The sequence below is a fragment of the Nasonia vitripennis genome, chromosome 4 (genome assembly GCF_009193385.2).
Source record: "Nasonia vitripennis strain AsymCx chromosome 4, Nvit_psr_1.1, whole genome shotgun sequence".
Lineage (NCBI taxonomy): Eukaryota > Metazoa > Arthropoda > Insecta > Hymenoptera > Pteromalidae > Nasonia > Nasonia vitripennis.
Window position 1 is genome coordinate 9,105,787 of NC_045760.1, and position 18,042 is coordinate 9,123,828.

Consider the following 18,042-nt stretch of genomic DNA (forward strand, 5'->3'; position numbering starts at 1 on the left):
TCACTTGACCGTACCAAATCAACTGTTATTTCATAATGTCATGCTGTCTGATTCAATAAGATAAATAAAAATTGTTTGTATTAGCAAACTAAATAGTTAAAAATGCCTTGTTCAACAAGACTAAACTAGAAAAGAACCCATTCAAACAATCATTGTGGTTTCGAGTACATAAGATAAGAATTTCACATTTTTCTTGGCATCGGTTTTTTGACCAAAATCTCAATTAAAGTATCAGTCATAAAAATCAGTCAATTAAAGTAATAACACAATAAAGATTATTGATGTGCACTCTTTTTGAAAATGCCAAGAGCTGATTAATAAGTTCAAGCAATCTTTACTCCGCGACGTAAAAACGGAAACAGTTTCACACCCAGGCGTATATGATAAGCGTAACCCGCGAAATCTTATTTAAACTTGCCGCCCTACTTCGCGTGCAAAAGAACTTCCGGGAAGAATTCTCTTCAGCGCACACATCCGATGCATATAGCGTATCTCTCGAGTAAGAGAGCTTGCCCCGAGGAAAATGAAGACCTCGCGCTGGGCTGTTTTAATAAACCTACCTTTCCGTAGCCCTTGCGGATATATTATCATACCACGCACCCATGCGCGCACAGTCGGCGGCATTCATTGGAAACGAGACTTAATTACACGGCGTAAATCTTATTGTTAGTTATCAGAGATAGACGCTCGTCGCCTTATTAAACACTCCTATGTGGTAATATCGACGTTCCACACCGCGATATGAGCACCCCCTGTGCGTTCGAATATCCGAGCTTTCTCCCCCTTCCTCCCTTTTCTCTCACGCTCTCTCGGGGGTACCATTATTGAACGCATTATCTTGCACCGAGAGCCAGTATAGTAAAATCGAGTCAATTCCTCGCGCAGTTCGTTAAAATCGCTTGATTATTGTAACACTCCAATGCTTTACGCGCGAGTATCGGAAGGACCGTGTAAAATCGTGGGCAGCGCGTCGACCTACTTTCGACGTTGAGTCGGCCGCGAAATTATTTAATGGAACGTCGAGTCTAGGGTGGCTAATTGCGGGAAACGCCATCTCGTTCTACGGAGAGAGAGAGAGAGAGAGAGAGAGAGAGAGAGAAAGAGAGAGAGAGAGAGAGAGAGAGAGAGAGAGAGGGACGGGAAAATCGCAAGTGTCTACTTTATTCATTTAATTGAGAGGCGAGCTAGCTTTGAGCATTTTTAAAAGCACTCCCTCTTTGACGCAATCCGCGCAGTGCGCGCTAAAAATAGCACTCGGACCGTCAGCGTGCGATAGTGCCAAATGTTCTCTACTTATAAAGCTTGGCAGCCGCGTCGCCGCCGGAAATATACTTTACGCTTATTCCTATTCAGCAATTTTTGATTCACGTTCTCTTCCGCAACTTATTAAATGCGGAATCGATCGTGAGGCGAACTACTTTTTGCTCCTACTTATCTCTCGCTCGAGATTCGGCGAAATTTCGTCCTTCGCGAAAAAGCTACAGGTGCCGTACACGCCCTCGCTCTCATGTACAACACAATAGTTCGCGCGTCAATTTGCCGGCTAGCTGCGCGCGCACTCTGGCCCTAGACTTGCACGCGACGCGCGCGGAAAAGATTTAGCGAAAGTAGTTACTTAGCCCTGCCTCTCCCCTCCGCGACGAAGAGAGGAATTCGCGAGAGACTTCAACGAAACTTTCCAGCCCGGGATGTCCATTATGCAAAATGACGAATTACCGTGCGCTCGAGCGTAATGAGCTTGCGGAGCGCGACGCAACTTTTCTGGAAACAAGAAGCGTTCGTTAATTCGCGCGCGTGTACGCGACAGCAAGAGAGAGAGAGAGAGAGAGAGAGAGAGAGAGAGAGAGAGAGAGAGAGAGAGAGAGAGAGAGCGTGATGATAAATCGAGTGGCAAGCGTTTATAATGTAACGAAGGCGTATTGTCGGGGCCCATTAAGGAAGCAATTAACGCGGGCTTGTTTTCCCGCGCTGTCGAACGAACGAATTATTATAATTACGCCACGCATGTACGGAAGATTTTGATTTTCGAGGGTATAGCTTGTTACGCGGATATAAATCGCGCTCGTATAATGAGCGCAGGGCCGTTTGATTCAAACGGAATGGAATGATTTACGACACCGATGTTTATTTTGCTGACTCCGCGGTGTATAGCATTTAGAGTTGGCGCTCGTTGTAATTGCGCGATTAAATGCGCGAACCGCGCGTGGGGAGAGAAATTTCAACGGGTGAGTGGAAAGTGTGTATCGGAATTGGTTTATAAAGCGATTCGATTATTGGTTAATAGCTTACTTCAGACTGCAGCAGACGACTTTCAATGCGAAATTTCGCCGGAGCTAAAAGCTATTGAGTGTGCAGCAAGGTATCGCGAATTTCATTACCGTCTGGAATTTAGATTTCACACGGCGTATTGGCACGATGTCAGAGAGGGTAAGAATCGAGCGGAAACTGGATTAACATCGACTGCATAACTCGCTCCGACATTCGATGAGTATTTCGTATTGAACTCTCTCTGTCTCTCCCTCTCTAAGTTCTAATTCCGCGCGGGAAATGCAAATCTCCATTGTAGGAAACTGGCAGATTACGCTGGTACGTGATGAAAATTAACTACTTGCCAAAAAGTTGCTGCACTTCATGCGGAACCATCGCCCGCTCGCGTTGGCAAAAAGATCGACGGGTAATTGAGATTATCGTTTGGAAAAAAAATCTATTAACTCGCTGCCGCTCTGAAATTCTGAACCGATTTACTGCATTCGATAACTTATATTCGTCACATCGTCGCGATCGATCAAACGCACCAGAGAGTCATTCCATCGCAGTCGTGATTTCTTTCGATTGCCAGAGATAAATGTATGTCGAAGAAATTATTCCAAATCCACGAAAAAATCCCACTTTACCAATACTGATTCGAATACGTACAACGGGCACAAGATGATTTATTACTCGATAATCGCGGATAACTCCAACCAACTATATTCCATTAACGCGTGCGGCCATTTGATCAATAGCCCGACGAGGGGCGCCGCGTCCTAAAAAGCTCCACCGGCCATTATCCGCGGTTCGCGCTCTAATACGCCCCTTGACGGATTAAAATAATGCGTTTTGCTCGCATGAACTGACGCAACACCAAGACGCGCGAGTAACTGTACAACTGGCTGCGTAGCCCAAATGGCCATAGCCCGCCGGCCGAAATCCGGCGGATTGTCCCCCGCTCTCTCGGCGTGAGCGTTGCGTTATATTTAATTAACTGATTATCTAGTAATTCAAAATCCAATAGCCTCCATTAAAGCAGTGCGAGAGAGAGAGAGAGAGAGAGAGAGCGCATATATTAGATGCGTCGAGCGTTAATGGCTCGTAATCCGGTTTATTTGCCCGTTCGCGGACTTCGTTACGCGTCGCGAGCGTTTTATTTCCCGTGTACGCGTCGGGCATGAGAATGTTATGTTATTGCGTAATTTTCCAGAAGAAATTTAATCGCTATGGCGGTTCGTGCTTGTGCTCCACCAATGAAGATTTATATGCATCGACGATAAAATAACCGGAGCAGAGACCGAAGATTCGTTTTATTGTGTCTTTCCACAGCAGCGAACACCGCTACTATCTCGAGTCATCGATTATCCCCAGTGTACGGATACAACTACCGCGGCGAACTTTTGTGGGGCTGCATTGCGAGGATAAAGTCATCGACCAAGTTTCGGGTCGGACTTTTTTCGGAAAGCGACTATCCGTTTAACTGTGTTCCATCGAGCGGAACGCGCCGGTTACGAAGTTGCTACGCCAGTTCAAGTTAAGGCTTGTTTTTTCCAGCGCGCAGCAACATGTGGTCCGCGAAAAAACCGCTTCCGCGAGACGTTGCTAGCTTCCCAGGAAAGGATTTTAAATTTCAATATTATTCAATATTTAACGGTTTGACGATTTTGATTTAATCCGGTATCACGTTGATTAATGTACACATAGCGACAAATCCAATACTGTCAACCAAAAAACTACACAAAAAGGTTAGACGTTTGCAAGCCGCCCAAAAAAAGCTCTCTTTTCCAACAAAGTTTCCAACAAAAGTTTGATTCGTTTCTCAACCAGCGCACACACACACGCACGCCCAATTCAACGTTCCCTTAATCAAGGACCGTTCGAATACCTAACATTCTCCATCCGCCCCGAGAGTTTTCGTCGGCCCGAGTGAAAGTTCCTCGAACGCACGAGCACGCTAGAGTTCAACCCTTCATTGCTCTTTCCTTCTCTCTCTCTCTCTCTCTCTCTCTCTCTCTCTCTCTCTTTCTCTCTCTCTCTCTCTCTCTCTCTCTCTCTCTCTCTCTCTCTCTCTCTCTCTCGGACGTAGGAAATACTTCATGGCTTGCTTTCTAAGAAAACTTTTCAACACAGCGGTACCATCATACATCACTGCCTATTTTGACTTCCACGTCGCACTTCGTCCTGTCAGTGTTCCGGGTTAAAAACGGGCTTTTATGAGGGCCAAGATGTTCCGGATTAAAAAGGGGGCCTTTATGAGGGCCAAGCACTACACGGCGATCGAGGCGTGTGACGCTAAGCGTGGCTGTCCGACGGGGCGAGGCGTGCTAATGGCCGGCCGTATGGAAGGTCCGGGCCGGGAAAAATCCAGAGGCCCGCAATTTAAAAGGGACCGGTCATAAAGCGCGTCCCAAAAGAAAAGCCGCTCGGAAAGCACGGTGCTTAAACGACGCAGACAGCGCTAGGGTAGCTAGTAAATGATAGCTAGTAAAATCGCTCGATGTGAACGTGCGGCAACGCACGACGACGGTATTAACAGATCGAAGCGTCTTTCCAGAAACTTGCTTCCCCGAAAATGGCGATGAACATAACGGCTCAAAAGTGCGATATGCAATGTGCGGGTTTGCGTGTTAGATTTGCGTGCTACACGAGGTATGTTACGTGTAGCGCGCCAGCGAATAGGACCTACGCAAATTCTGTAAGCGTAGGATGTGTGGGCTATGCGTGCGTGTATGGATGTATGCATGAATAAGTCGACCCGCAGAATTGAATGCTGAGGTAGGAGCCTTTTCTCCCCGGAGCGCGCCCTCTCACATAGCACAGACGCAAGCCGATCGACTCGCGGACGCGGCGCCGAACAGCTCGTCGGCAACTCCACGAGGCTTGTTGACCTCACGAGGGAGCTAAGCTCCCGGTACCCAATGTAGGTCCGCCTAATGCTCGGGAGTCCGACGAGGCTTTAGACCTCACGAGGGAGCAAAGGCTCCCGGTGCCAAATGTAGGTCACCTAATGGCGTCGCGATAGGGTGTGAGTTCGAAGATGGCGTGCCGTTGCTCCGGTGGTGTCCGGAGGTCGTAGGGAGGGCGGCGTTGACTAGGGAGCGAGAGGGGGGTCAAGCAACGATATTCTTAGCACGAAGCTACGACCATCCCCGCGCAGTCCTCAATGCAGGACAAGGAGGGAGAAACGACCCTGTAGAGGAGGAAGAGCAGGGACCAGCACGGCGGAAAATTCTAACGGGCGGACACTTCATTCGCAGCTCTCGTCAAGAGTAGTAGAGATAACCTAGGTAAGGCGACACTGCGAAGACAACTTAGTAAACGTGTATCGAGACTTATTATATACCGAAATAAATTATATATATACGGACTCCAAGTTTAAGCCAAACTACACACACATCATCCTTCCGCTCCTAACCCGAACAGTCAGGAGTGAGGTGACACCTCTGGACATCCCAACCTTCGCTACAGAGACGCTGAGGAACTCATTCCACATAAGCGCTTCATACCTATGGAATACACTACCTTCACAGCCCCGCGACAATAGATCCATTACACACTTCAAGAAACAAGCCAGACACTACTTTTTCACCCTTGAAAACACATAGCTTGTTTTATCTCCACAGTCATCTCAGTCTCACCTCACTCAGCATCATAATTTATTACTTTACCACGTATTTATTTTTTATAAAATTTTGTAACACATTGTTCAGCAATAAATAAATAAAATCTAAATCTAAATAAATCTAAATCTCTCTCGTTCAGCATCCCACGAGGTTCCCTTTCGACGAATCCACCACGCGATGCGCAACAGCGACCAACTTTTCCGCTTTCCGATAATGGGCCGCGGGTCCGCAAAATCAACATCCTCTCCCCCTCTGTCTCTCCATGAAAAATGCAGTGCTTGCAGGTCGATGAAGGGGCGAAACTTTTTTTCAAGGAAGTTGCGGACTGGAACGAGTTTTTTGCGTCGGCGTGATGGATCGGGAGCTGGTTTGTTGTTTGTTTTGCTGCGGCGCGTGATCGGCAGAGCATTTGTTGGTTTTCCAGAGTTCGATTGCTGTGGTTGTTTGAGCGTGTCTTTTAGGGAAAATCGGTTGTTTATTTTTTTGGGGGGGGGGGGAGTCTGTTTCAGTTTGCGAATATTATAGTTCTGCGCATTAATTTGATACGCGATGCTTTGAAATGATTGCGAGCATAAATTATTCAATCTCTACGATTGAATATCTGATCGCACAGTGTTACAGAAATGTACGGTATTCGTGTTATATTGAAATCCGCACGTGTTTCGTGAATATGCAAGTGCCGCATGCAGATTCTATTGTTCAACATATTGATGTATGTTTAAATTATATCATATTTAATACGTATAATATTGTACAGTCGATGTAGAAATTGCCTGATTTCCAAATAGGGCACGCTCTGTATTTAATTTAGTCATAATTGTAACTATATGACTTTGATCAAATCAACTCACGTATAGCGATATTAATGATAATCAAGCGACTCTCACCTGAAACTCAAAGAAGATAACGTTGTTAATAAAAACGCATCTCGCAATAGCTTGTAATATGAGCAAAAAGTCGACGCAGAGATGAAGAAATAGGTGGGCGCATTCATTCTTAATTTCATAAGCCGAACCAAGGCATTTAAACTTCGCGGTCTAATCCACTAACGGTGCGGAGCTTTTTTCCCCTCCATCTTTCTCTCACTCCCCGATGTATCGTAAACAAGTTCCCCTCTCCTTTCCTCGAATTATGAAGAGCGATACGCGGTCTCTTATTTATATTCCGACTCCTGGCAACTTCCCACAGTGCACTGTTTTCTCCTCTTGCTTTTTTTGCTTTTCATAGCCCCTCTGGAAATGGCATTAGACTCCTGAGCGCGCGGACTGACCTCGAGCTGTGTGCGCGGCTGTGTAGGTTAACCCCCGGTGAAAATAATGTGCGTCGTATTTCAACGTTTCAAGCGTTTTATAGGATTAAAGCGAATTTCACGGGCTTTCAGAGATTTCGCGCGCCGACAAGAATCTCACAAATTTTATAAAATTCCCAGGCCCCGCCGCGCCGGGCTGGTCTAGCTCCCGTGCCCCCCTGGGGGATTTTAAACTCCGCCACAAAATGATATTCCTCTCTGGGCTCTCGGCTTGAATTAAGCATTTGTTTGCTCGCAATGGGCGTGGAAATATTGCTTGAGCCGGCTTAAATGCTCGTGTATACGTCGCTGCCGCGCTGTTGCTTTCTGTTCTTCTCTAGCCGACGAGAGTCTCGGATGCACATTATTAAAGCTTCGCTTTGATGATTTAATGAGACGATCGATAACGATGGTTGCTCAGTCTGCTCCGTTCGCGAATACGTGCTATGTGAATATGTACTCGAGAAACACATTGACGTAAGATTGTTGGCGCGCTCAATTCAGTCGCACATTTCTGCTGCTATCGGCAAACCGTTTTCGTTTAAATCTTGCGCATCACCGTAAAACATTCTAAAATCGGACCGACTCAACGTATTAAAAGGTCTCTCTCGATATTCAATAACCGAAACCATTCAGGGAAAAACGCAATCGTAAGGCTCTCGACTGCAGCATATCGAAATTCCAAATAAACCCTTCCAAGAAGCCACTCGATGGCGGACGTCAAAAGTCGCTATCATATCAAAATCGAGCATATCGCTCGAAAAAAATAAACCGCTTGAACTCGCTTCGTATCATCCAATATTTCCATCAGCGGCACTGCTCTGTCCCGATATCCATTGCATTTTAAGGAGCCGAAAATCCGCGATCCGAAAACGCGATCTGTGTGCCTTCGAAAAGCCAGAGATCCGGTTTGGGGGCTTGTTTCCGCAACAGGTTCATATCGGCGGAAGTAGAAGCCTTGGAATAGAAGCTATAGAGTCGACGGGATTGGTATTTCCGAGGGGTCTCCATGGCCGGATAAGTTTATCCGTTGCGGTTGCCTTCAGCTGCACGTCGAAGGAACGATGAAGTGACTGCCACGGATATGATGGGACGGGAAATTACTTGAGGCTCTTGCCGAAATGCTGTTGAGATAATGAGAATATGACCGGCTTGACGAGCAGTCGATAACCTACTGATGGATGCATTACAAATTGGAACTACCTGAAACTTGTGTTGCAAAGTTACAGCTTAATTAGTTTGTTTGTATATGCTTATCAGATGGCACTGAGTATGCTCGAAACAATATATTTACGAAAAATTGGGTGGAAGATGGTAAAGAGAACTTAGAACTTTAAATTTTGAAAAGAAGAACGAACGCCTTTTTAATAAAGTAATCGACAAGTATGTTAACTCCCGACGAATGATATATCAGGTATCCCACAATAACGTTGAGCCTGAGAATAGGTATATTCGTAAGCAACACCTGTCAGAGGGGTTCTGCATTAATAGCTTAGCTTTCTATTTTTTGCGCGATACATCCCTCGTAACTCGATCATCGACTTTTTGCCACTTAGCGGCTCTGTTTTGGTCTAGTCGCGAGGGGAGAAGCAAGTTCACCGCGCGAGCAACACTTGGAGACATCGTTTTTGCTTACTCAGTACAAGCTTTCAAGTTTGCCGCGGATCGAAAACTAATTTCCTCTGTGATATATAGCAGTCGATTTTACGAAGAAATTTTATACGTTAATAACGTTATATTAACGCTGATGCGTAAATCCATGCAATTTTAGCGTCAGCAATAACATCGTGAAACGGCACATCATTAAAATTAAAAGCAAAATACAAACGGGCGACAAGCCTTCGTTAGCGATATGATCAGAACGCAAATTAATTACAAAAACAGAACAGAAATAAAGTACGATAAAATAGCGTCTAAATCGGCATCTAAACAAGAAACAAAATACGCGTCTTCAAACTCAGGCGACAAGCGAGCACGTACCCGTGTGTTATGGCGTATAACGAAATTTTGCAGATTGGCAAATTCACTCGTCCCGAATGTCCATTTGGGATTCATGAATTTGCGCCCATATGTACAATTTATTTGAATAATTTGTGTGTGCCCGCGCGAGCCGCTTGCGCACCAAGAGAATTTATTGATAAACCGAACGTATGCGCGAACTCCCATCGTTTGTGTAATCATTCTAAATTCGCGAAAAAACCGTTACAGCGCAATAACGGCTCGGACTTATCGAATTGAAATTCAATACCACGTGGAATATTTTTGTCGATATGTATAATCAACGCTGCGACTCGCACAATGTGCACGTGTGCACATATATAGGTATGTGCATGTATTCGGAGCATTTTGAAATTTCAAAAGTTCGCATTCTTGCGCACTGCATCAAATGCCATCAGCGCAGGCGCATACTCGAGGTGATTGATGTAATCCCGAATCTATTAAAATGTAACAAGCTAAGCCAGATTCGTCGCTAATGCTCGAATCCGATTTCCCGTTAGAACGCGAGCGCTGTATATATATATATATATATATATATATATATATATATATATATATATATATATATATATATATATATATATATATATATTATATATATATATATATATACAGCCACGAGGATTGACAATTTGAAATAACACTCGATGCGAAAATTCGACGTCCGCATACTCCCCCTTGCGCTAATTAACCGCGAGTGCCCACTCGAAAACACTGAATATTCCAATGGGGAAAAAAGCGTCTCGAAAACGCAGTTAGCCAATCAGCATCGACAAAGCGTCGCGCCGACAGTCGCCTAATAGAATCCCGATCCCATTAAAACTCAGCGACAGCCTGGTAATTCCCCCGCGGTCAGCCCAGCGCGAGCGCGCGCTTTAATGAATTCCCATTTTAAGTAGCTGCGCGCGCAAAACTATCCCCGCGGCGCCTAACTAAGCCATCAAGTTCCGCATTGAACTTGAATTAGCCGAGAGGGACGAGAACTTAAAAAGGGCGTGACACGAGCGTCCGGTAACGAGTGTGCCGATAGAGTCGGACGCTCGCGGCGCTATTCGCGTATAACTGAATTTACGCGCGGCGCGAAAAGTTTTTGCGTTCGACAGCTGTGTGTAGCTGTTATTGTTGCGCGCGAGGCGAGGATGGAAATAGAAATGAATGAAAGTTCGGGACCAGAGCTTGCGGAGACTGTGTACATAGTTTATCGGGCGATTAATTCGATTCGCCGACGCATCTATTAGTCGCCTCTCGGGAGTTTCTCTCCGAAAGTTCTCGTCTTTGTTCGACTGACTTCTTCTCGCGAGGTTATTGGATTACGTCATTTTCCCGGCTGTTGTTTTCGCGGACGAGGCTCGTGCAGACGACTCTTCCTGATGGTTTAAGAGCTTTCTAATTTTGCCGTATATTTTAATGAAAATAAAGCCAACTTCTTCCTGCGCAGTATCGCAAATTAGTTCTTTCACGGAATGCATTTGCATAAAATCCAATATTTATTCATCGCAGCCGGCCCTATACCTGCAACTTTATCATTTCGTTATTTTTAATTATGCTAACGCCCGACGACCGCCTCATTATGCGGAGCTCGTTACATTTATGTAAATACCCTAAATTTTGATCGAAGTGCGTTGTCAAAGAGTATTATAAATAAAGGCTGCGTGTGTGTGTGTCGCTCGTTTTTTTTGTTTAACGCTTTCGGCAATACCCCGATACTATCAGAGAGCCGAAACATTGTTTCCCTCAGTGGTGTGAATGAAACTTTATCACGCGTTATAGCCTAACGAGTCCCCCAGCCAAGTTTCAGGCTGTACTCGATCAATTATTTCGATGACGCGTCGCGGGGACATTTTAGGTCGAAAGTTTATATGCTTCGAAGAAGCGCTGCATTAATAAACCGCCGCGGCACTTTCCAATCACTCCGAGTACATCGAGTTCTTATTTAGTTAAGAAATTAAAAGTTGAAGCGCCGAGCGAAATATGACGAACCTTCGAGTAAAGTGGACATGAAATAATAAGAACACACGCCGATGTAGATGGATCGCGCGAATGTTCTATCGTATAACGAGGATTCGCCGCAGAGTTCCGATTGCATTCGCTTCTGGAATTACGGCCGTCCGTTACAGAGGCATCGTTGTATCTCAATTAGCGAATGAAATATTGTGCACACACAATTTTTTTCGAGTGCATTTACTCGTCGTTTGAAGGAGTTTATTCAAGTTTGCAGTAGCGTGAAAAAACACGTTCTCGTGAAGCACTCGAAAATTTACCACCGTCAAAATACCATCTTTAACGAACAAACTAATTCTGACCAAGAGCTAACTCGCGAGTACAGTAGGTGCTTCAAAAATCAAACGAAAATTCAAAAGAAAGCCTCTCGAAAACAGAGAAATTTTCTATTCTCTTCGGGCCACACTGAAAGCTCGAATCTCCGCGACGCGTGTATAGACGATCCGTTTTTGAAATCAAAGGCAAACTGGCACGACTCCGCACAAGTGCCATCGTCGTCATTGTCGTAGTTGACGTGCCAAAGAAGTCGACGACGAATCATCAAAAGCCTGTATATCCGCGCGACTTTGATGTTTTTCAGCTGCTGCAGCCGCAGAGATGCTCTCTGTTTATGTTTCGCACCAAAGAGACTCGAGGGCAAGAACACACAGTGCCTTTAAACGCGAGAATGTTTTTTTTATAAATTTGTCAGTGTTAGCTGGATCGCATCGAATAAGAAATCATTAAAATAGGAGCACGCTATAGCCTGATTTTTTGTTGATTGGATGAATATAACCAAGAAAGCCTCCTGTTCGCTAACTGGTACAGCAAAATAGTACCTGTAAAACTAATTTCGATGAAAATGTTAGCGCGGTAACAACATCGAAACGCAGGTCGAAAACAAAGAGCTACTCGCGCAAATTTTCCCGATACAAGGAGGAGAGCGATGAGTAATTCGATGAGTTCGGCCTGTTTTCGCTGAAAACTCCCGGCTCGTCTGTGCGCGCGCATAGAGCAAATAAAAGACGCACGCGGCGCTAATTCGATTTTTTCATACACGCGCGCCTAACGCGCGCTCGAAGAGACGCTACTCCAATTAAAGGAGAAACGTGATTGCCCCTCGACTCGCGCGAAAGAGTATGGGAGAGTGAGAGAGAAAAAAATAAGAATAAACAAGCGAGGCGGCGACGAAAAATCGAGTCAAGAGAGACGTGACCGTGTTTCGGCTGAAGGGTTTCATCGAGTATGAAAAAAAGCTCGCCGGGCGGAAGAAGGCGAAGAAGGTGAAAAAGAGCCGAGAAGACTCCAAGAGAACGCGTGATGGCAATCGTCGTCGCGCGATACACATTCACCTAACATTAACGAACCTACGAGACGATCCCTTTGACATAACTATCAGCCGAGCATCACGCGCGACGTTTTCAAATCGCGAAGGCGCCTTTGGCTCCTTCATTATTTTTCTTCTCCCGACGCAGGCTGCGCTGCGTAGCTTTTTACTCGTCGTGCGTCGAGTCTGAAAGAAACTGCAGCACTCTCTCTCTCTTCTTTTTGTCGGAGTATAATGCGTAAAATATACGATTGTTTTATCGCGCCAGCGGGGTATATAAGGCTCCAGGCTCGAGAGAATAATGGACGCGCCGTCAGTCTCACTCATTATTCCTCCGACGTGGCTTCTTTTCGGCGTCTCCGCGCATTTGCCTTTTCAGTTCCCCGGGTTTTTCCTCGAAGCCGGGAAAAAGTTTTCTTGGAATTGCAGTGCTCTGATATAGCGCCTTTCTTATATGCGGGTGTGCGCGATGATAAGGCGAGAGGTTTGTTATTTCTGCTTCGTTCGCGCGAGGTTTTTCAACGAACGCGTTTACACATTCGGTCTACCTACGCGGTAATTTCGTACAAAACATCCTCTTTAATTCCCGTTATTTTATCTCGTCTACTGCCTCGCGTTGCTCCAGTATGTTGCACGGTTGCTCAATTATGAACATTAGCTTTTTGACTCTCGAGAGGCCGGCTACAGCAGTAAAACAACTCCTTTTTTGAAAGCAAGCGAAAAGAGGATGAGGATAGAGTCGAGTGGTGTTGCACAAAGAACATTCTTGATGAATGGCGTTATTAAATTTCATGCAAAACAAAGACTCGAGGGACCTCTCTCTCGTTCTCTCAGCTATATGCGCATTGCGTCAAAGTTCACACAACCTTCTCGCGCGCGCGCGTACATAATTTCGACGTTCGCGCGGCAAACTTGAAAATGAAACTGTCGCCTGATTGAAACCGATTGCGATGTGTAGAAACGCGCAGCTGATGAACTATTCATTGTGTAAAATCTATCGCTATGCCAAATTAAATCGCATATGCGGTGCAATAGCGATATTAATACGGAACCATTATATGCGTGTACGAGCCGATAACAGCTCGCTCACTTCGTATATAAGAATTTAATACACTGGTCCGAGCTGCACACGTTATATGGAACGATGAAACGACGAATTTCCGCGTTTGGTTCTTCTTTGTGGCGCGCGCGCGCGAGCTCGGAGGCAGATATAGGGTTTCAAAATTCAGTCCGACATTATCAGGCCGTTGGATTATACAAGAGCCGTAGGTGGGCTGGCCGGGCTTTGCATTGTAAGGGGTTGACATTCTGCTGAATCCACTGTTCTTTGCGCCGGCGCGGATATATATCTGCGTATATACGGGAGGGATATGAAACTCGAGATGCCCCGTACTCGCGGTGAAATGTTATATCGCGCGCTGCGCATTGATATGAGAAATTCATAATGGATAACCCGACCGCGAGAAGTTCGAGACAACGGGGATTTTATTAGTTATCACTATACGGGATGGCTGAAATGAAACGAGGTAGAGGTGAAATATTTGGTCGGTTGATTAAGTGGAAATAGCGCCGGTAACACAAGTGTGCTTGGTATGCTTGGCATTAACGAAGAATTTTTAGAAAAGAGTGGTTGGTACGTTAAATTATAGGATCAAAGGTATCGCCAACGAACAATCAAGCGCATCGGCTTCCCCATTTGCCCACCCGTACGCCAAGTGTCTACAGGGATCGGAAGCGTTCGTTCGTCACTGCTCTAGCCGATCCACTGCAATCCATCAGCCACTAATTCCCATCAAAATCAGCTGAAATTCCAACGCAAAATCTCTCCCTCTCTACCAGTTCATCCAGCAGCGACGGCACCGCATCCCAGAAATTTCTATCTTAAGCTGCGCGCGTCTATTCCCGCCGGCGCAGAGCAGCGCGCATCCTATACTCCGAAATCTCGTTTCCCGCTATCTGCGCAATAGACTTGACCAAAACGTGCGGAATACCCTGCCCCGCCACTCGGCTCCGCCATCGAAATTAAAGCTCCCGCATTCGGGTGTATCCGGGCCCTTAACACCTCGCGCGCGTTATCGCGCTTATACGCGCGCCTCCCGCATGGCACGTACGGCAATGAAAGGGTATTTAAGCGTGCGCTGTTTAACGAGAGAGAGAGAGAGAGAGAGAGAGAGAGAGAGAGAGAGAGACAGAGAGAGAGAGAGAGAGACAGAGAGAGAGAGAGAGAGAGAGAGAGAGACAGAGAGAGCGACAGAGAGAGAGAGAGAGAGAGAGAGAGAGAGAGTGAGTGAGCCTGTGCGTGTGTGTCGCAAAGGGGTAAAAATTGCCGGGGGCACGTACGGCGTGCGTAGAAGTCTTGGGTGGATTGAGCATCCGCGAAATTGGAAAGTTGCGAGCGGGGCCTTCGATTTCGAATTTTGCAAAGCGCGTGGTAAGCTGTTTAGATGTCGAGGAGATGGGGTAAAAATGCTGGTTGATAGGGATTAATGGTTTGCGTGTTTCGAGCCCAGATTATGCCTCTCGAGCAGGTCTGATGCTCTCGCAATTAACTAATCGGCTGATGCTGTGGATCGATTATTCGCTGAGACGTCTGCGATACGAGTGCCGCGAGTAGAGGCTCAGGGTTCTGGGAAACTGATCTGAACCAGGATGGGAAAGTCGACATCTGGCAGCGACTAATAAAGCACTGCATTTGTGATTTTGTGTTTGTAATTACCATCGTCGGTAAACAAATAAACACATCGCGACGATTACAAAGCAATTGCCCACTTTGAATGTTATCGCAGAAAAATTATTAAACAGGAGCTTTTATCAGAGAAAGAGGCAAATTAAGTGCTGAGGCTCGGAGTAAACAGTGATTGAGGGTCTTTGTTCGTAGGAAGCAGGATGAAAAAATAAAAACTTTACTCTTCATCGATTTCCCGCCGTTCCTTGAAGGACGCATTGCTTCCACGATCCGACAGAAAAATAAAAAGAAAAAGTACTGACAAAGCCTCATAAAACGTGCAGAACTTGAAAACAATAGAGCGCGAGCTCTTTTTCAAAGAAGAAAATTCTGCAGTAAATAATAAGTATACGAAAATGGAAAACAAAAGAGACGATGAGAGATTAGAGGGAAAATAATACTTATCTGTAAGATTCCGTTTAATGATTAACGCTGCTGCTGTGAAAACGTAGCGCAAAATACAAGTTAGGAAAGTAACAATTTAGAGACTCACCGGTGCACATGAGCGAAAGTAAGGAAGAATAATAATGATAAAGCTTTATCAATCCTCGATGCTGAACTTTTAACGGCATTAGCAACCATGCGCATATTTACGAGTTTGAACAACTTTCCCTACGCTGCACTACTCTGGTTGTTTTAAACTATGCATAATCCAATATGCGGGAAATATTTAGGAGAAAATTCGCTATGCTTCACACGTACTTGGAGAGCTTCGCTGAAAATTTACCTTGTTTATGTAAATTAGCATTCGATGCGTGCGGCACGATAAACGCATACCCCAGCAGCGATGTGTTCGTCGAGCTTTGACGGGCCGAAAATATGCATGAGCATGACTTTCGCTGAGAATATTCATAATACCGGGATTCAATTGTTAAACAGACAAACGCCCGAATAAGATATTGCGCGTTCACTTCGAACAATAATCTTTGCAATACTCATAATCCAATTAGCAGTCGTGGGAATTACTCGACAATAATGTGCCACGCGCCTGCCATAGCAGTAGCGAAGAACCTTCGACTTAATACACGACGACTTCAAAGGTGTGCTCGCAACTCTAGTACTGAGAACTAAGTTCGCAAAGCGAATAATTATTAAGCAATCATCGCCTCCTAAGTACGCAGCCTCAAGCGCATAGACGGGATTAAATGGTCTGCGATACCAACATCATCGGCTAAATTAATTAGCGACATCGAATACCAGTAGCATTCGCTATCTTGCGTCGAACCAATTAAATTCATTCAGCAAATGAAAATTGTCGTAATTCTCCTAACATAGGCTATATTATAGCCATCTCGTTCAACACAGTCGGCGCTTTATTACAGAGTGCTCGAGCTTCTTGTCTCGATTTTTTTTAATCCGTGCGGCTTAATGCGAGCACTGAATGAAATGGTGACACGATTTTAACGCGACGAGAAATGCTTTGAGAGCAATGAATAATATTTTTAGTATTGATGACTGTGTTTGGAGAAATAAATTGCTGAAATGGCTGTGTTTGATTAAACTTTTGATGGAGGATATTCAAAATTTCCCCGATTATTCTTTGTACCTCATTCTCTTGATTTTTCGTTGTTCATCATCATGTTTCCATCGATACTCGGATTCGATATTCCTCCGTGTTTTTATTCCCTTCGATTGTACGCGCTTTTCATAAAAACGATGAGGTACGCATATATTATGGATGCTTTTCATTATACGCGTGAAAAAATCGAAAAACAAAATTATCTTACAGAGTTGATCGAAATATTTGGACCGCGATGAAAGCTCCTGCAATATACGAAAGAGCTTTTTCCAAAGTACTATTTATTTTACGCTTCCACGGCATTAGTCGGGCAAAATTACACCGAATTCTCCCAAAGCAGCTGAAATCCGGGGCTCAGCTTCCGAAGACCGCTTTACGTCTGCGAAGAGAACACACGCAGAAGAGTGTCACACTCGAGCCGCGCGCATCAAGCTCGGCTTGATCCATTAAATTACACGTTGCGGCGAGTCACCTCACCGATCGCCTCGGTGCAGCGAATAATTATATTCGAGAGCTACTCAGAGCACTCGGCTAATTGAGCGGTAAGTGAAACGAAAGCTCGCTCTACGAGAGAGCGAGGGGGTAGCCAATTATAAAGTAAATACACGCAGCTATATAGCTGCCCGCGGAAATTATTCTGAAACAAAGTGCGTGGGAATCATCTTCAGCGCGCGCGGGGGCAAATTAATTCCGGCCCAGTTTCGCCGGTATGAATTTCCCGCGAACTGTGTTGCCCTCGTTTTCAATTGCCAGAGCGAGCGCACTAATTATGAAGCGCAGTCGCGTGACTCAATACGAATATAGATATATCCGTACAGTAGTACTGCTCCTCGTGGATAGAGCGCAGCTTTGACTCTGGTGTTTGCGTTAAAAATGCACCGAGAGTGCGACTGACGACGCGTCTGAGGGCTGTCTATACCTATGTATACATGGCTGCTGGAGATGGCTTCCCTCTGGGAGTCGCTCTTAGCTAAAGTCGGGGGGTCGCGGAGGGAATGGGTAGTATGGCCTTGTGGCGAGGATAAAACGCGGGATTAGCAGAGCCGGAGAAATCGGAGCGGGACTAAGGTCTACTGTTACCGACGTAAGCTTGCTGAAATACAAACTTCTATAGGCGAGCATCTCAGCGCTACGGTTATGGAAACCGGCAGCGTAGGCTGCGTGCACGACGATCAAATGGGATCGATCGGGGCCGCTTCCCTCACCCCCAGCCGGTTACGGCTGATTAATTGGTGAGGCCCGGAACAGACGAAAACTTGGGAGCGTTTCGCTGTGGCCAGTTTGCATTTTAGATGTCGCGGGGTAATATTTGGTTGATAGTGTTCGCGTATA

The 18,042-nt window shown here is 45.6% G+C and overlaps 1 protein-coding gene and 1 long non-coding RNA gene across 10 annotated transcripts in view; one reads left to right on the plus strand and one right to left on the minus strand.

Annotated features, from left to right (window-relative positions):
- LOC100678173 overlaps positions 1–18,042 on the minus strand; it is a 222,750-nt gene that overhangs the window by 92,647 nt on the left and 112,061 nt on the right. The window lies entirely within an intron of this gene.
- Positions 4,360–6,193, plus strand: LOC116417198. The gene is made up of 3 exons (XR_004227493.1): positions 4,360–4,437; positions 5,356–5,359; positions 5,681–6,193. It is a non-coding gene; the product is annotated as an uncharacterized LOC116417198 (long non-coding RNA).